This window comes from Mesitornis unicolor, unplaced genomic scaffold (genome assembly GCF_000695765.1).
Source record: "Mesitornis unicolor isolate BGI_N332 unplaced genomic scaffold, ASM69576v1 scaffold2771, whole genome shotgun sequence".
In the NCBI taxonomy this organism is placed as follows: Eukaryota; Metazoa; Chordata; class Aves; order Mesitornithiformes; family Mesitornithidae; genus Mesitornis; species Mesitornis unicolor.
Window position 1 is genome coordinate 39995 of NW_010162957.1, and position 3402 is coordinate 43396.

Here is a 3402-nt window from a genome sequence, read left to right on the forward strand (position 1 = left end):
CGGGGCGGAAAGGGGAAAGCCCCGCTATCCCCCCCAACCCCCAGATTCAAGCCGCGACCCACCTGCACCCAACCCTCACCGCTCATCGCCAGCACTTCCCCTCAGCCTTACAGCAGTAACTTCCGCCCGGCAAGGCGTCACTTCCGCCCGCGCTTGCCGCCACCTCTGCGCCGACGGGGGCGGTGCGGCGCCGCTTTCCCGCCCGTCGGGGCTATCAGGCGCGGTTCCCCAGCGGGTTTCTCCGTGCGGTGGGTGCGTGGAGTGGCACAGCAGGCACGGTGCCGCCGTGACTCTGAGTCGGTTCCTGTGCCGAGGAGGAGGTGTGGGGAGGCATCTCGCTGCTACTGGCGGCTCGGGGCCCCCCTCGCTGACCTACCGCCCCCAGTCCGCTCCTTTGGCTTGTGCAAAGTGCAGGTTCTGCCAGGCGTTTTCGTTGGATCTAAATATAGGGCAGCTGCATCCAGTAGCGTGTGTCTGCACATAGAGAAATACGTTTATGTAAATTTGTGCCATTTCATTATTAGAAGGCATTGATGTGCCTGAGACGAGGCATTTCGGGAAAGATGCATAAAGCTATATAAACATGGCTGTAATAATTCATGGTTGATTATTAATTTATTGTAGATGCCAAGCTTTATTAAAAACTACTGGAAAGCTGTCATAACTTGGAGAAGCATTGATGTTAATACAGGTCATTAGGTTTAGTGCTTGGTTGCCTTTCAGCCTTTTTACCTGGGAGATGAGTTCTGTGAGCATGAGAACAGGCACAGGTTTTCATCTGGGCTTCGACTGGACCACGTGGGCCCACTGTTTGCTAAGGACTTGCTGCAACTGCCCTAATGCTGTAAGAAATGCAGCACTTGGTATGCCACATCTCACTGGAGGTTTTTTTATCCCTTCCGAAAGCTGTAATACTACAGCAAAATTTAGTCCAGAAACAAGTTATATCCATTATAAGCATTGAAAGCAAATTTATAGAAATGAAGATAAACCTTTATCATGTCAACTAACAGTATCTTAACCACAGTGTCAGAGAACCAGGGCCAAAATGGAAAGTGAACGGTGGCCAAAATGGAAAGTGAAAATGCTGGGCAGAAAACATCTTTCTCAGCTGTGTACCTCCTGACAAGCAACCATGTTCCTGAGACAGTGAAGTTAACTACTGCAGTATTTTAGGTCATTGAGCACTTCTTGGAGGAGAAACCACCAAAATCATGAAAGTGCTCAGTTAGACCAACTGAATAGCCAAGAGTGATCCCAATTCTAACCTTATGAGTGTGCATTTTTCTACCATCTGATTCTGGCACAGGTGCTTGAGCAGTTGCTACTGTTACATCTGATGCTTATAGGTGCCACTAGCAGGAGGAATAAATAGAGCTGCTCTTCATTACATTTGCAGATTCTCAGAAGGAGACCTCAAGAGTATTTGGAGTGCATCTCTGATGCTGCCCTGCCAGAATGCAGTTCATTAGGTGGTGGAGCTCCGCTTTGCACTCCCTGAAGCAACTGGAATCAAACTGACATCAAACCTAGTTCATGAATAGCAGTGACTGCTGAGAAATTTGATGTCCAGTTCTCCATTTCACTAAATCAACTTCTACTCTACCATCACCATCTGCCACTTAATTTTGTCATTCCCAGTTTCTCCTGGTTTGGGATGCAGGAAACACTTTTAAATAATTGATTGAGTTTCTTGCAGTTAAACCTCAAGAGCAGCAGTTTCTACACCTTTCCCTGTGGAACTGCCTGACATTGCTGGTAGCTCTGGAACTGTTGCTAACACAGGCCTGCCTGACCAAGGTGGGAAGTTTAATGTCCCCTTCCACATCTTGTTGACTTTTGTGTATCGTTGCTTGTGGGTCAGTGACAGTTGTGTAGGGCTGCTCAAAACTCTATTGAAATCAATGGACTGTGCCTCTGCTTGAGGCAAAATGTAGAACTAGGATTTGAGGGTTTTGCACCATTCATCTTCAGACTGGGCAAGAGAACACCACTGATTTTACAATGGAGTTTGGCAGATGCACTGGTGCAAGCAGAGCTCTCACACTCTGAGGCTTTGCTGGTGCTGAACTCAGGAATGGTTTTCTGTGGACCCCAATGAAGACATTTGGGTTCTCTTACCTGGACAATAAGGCAGGGAGGCCTTGGCAGTGGCTGCATTGGAACATGTTTGGGTTAAGTGTTGCAACTGTTCAGACTGTCTGACAGATGCTTATGAGGTTGAGCTGCTTCTACTTCAGGGAATCTAATAATTAGTTGTAAGGTCACTTTGACCTTACTAATGTTGTTAGTATGGAAATGATGTAAATGAATGACCATTCAGTGAAAAAAGATACCCTAAAGGTGTTATAGGATATTTGACCCCAAGTGTCTTTAACTGAATCAGTTCAGTAAACTAGATGACCTGAGTCATGAGAGGGCCTGTTGAGTTACAGCTCTTCAAGATGGTCCACACTTCACCTTTTCCTCTTAAACCAGGAGAGATGCCTATGGAGATGTAACCAATTGTTAGCTGACTATTGCTTTGCCTGAGTACTCCTCTGTTGTAATCATAAACATTAACTTTGTCTTTTGCTTTCTGATGAAGCAAGCCTGTACCTTTCTGTGATACTTCTCGTGTGAATGGTCAGCATTGAACTTCGCAAAACTAACACGTGTCATTTGAGTTATATCTAATATGAAACCAATCTGAGGGTCAACCAGACAGAACTGGTCAATACTCACAGATGGTAATCCTGTTCTGAGCACAGGGTGGCTTTCAAGCCTGACAGCCATAAGCATTTTTCCTCTCTGATTTCTCTCACGCTGGCTGTGGAGGTTCTGTGGCCACCCACAGTGTCTTTTAATATGCATGTGAAGTGGGCAAATAATCTTTTTTGTCAGAAAGATAGAAAAATATACTCAGAATATATTCAATTTTAATAACTGCAAGACAGGAATGCTTCCCATAAAAACTGCCAGAGTTTTCCATAACTTTTCGTCATTCCATTAATTATTTACCTTTAGTTTTAATAATACAGTTAAGGGCACTATATATAGCTCATGCTCTATCAATAAATCATGCTTGTGGGTCTTCATATTTATCCTATAAATTATAAGTACCAACACATTTGCATGAATCTGCTAAGCTATTCTACCAAAGAAATTCCCATCAGAGCATCTCTAAGAGTCATTGGAGGTGAACTCAAGCATTCCTCACTTAAGGAGAGCTATTTTATGAGATTTTAAAAGATTATCAGTTGTCACAAGCCCCAACAACCTCCCTCATCCCCTTCTTCTAGCTTGCCACAAACAAATAATTTCACGTTACTTTCTGGAGGATGGTTTTGGTCTTCCAAAGCAGAGAGACAGAAGACAGAACCTGAAGTGGAGAACAGAGTAGCTGGAGAGCAGGGAGGTGGA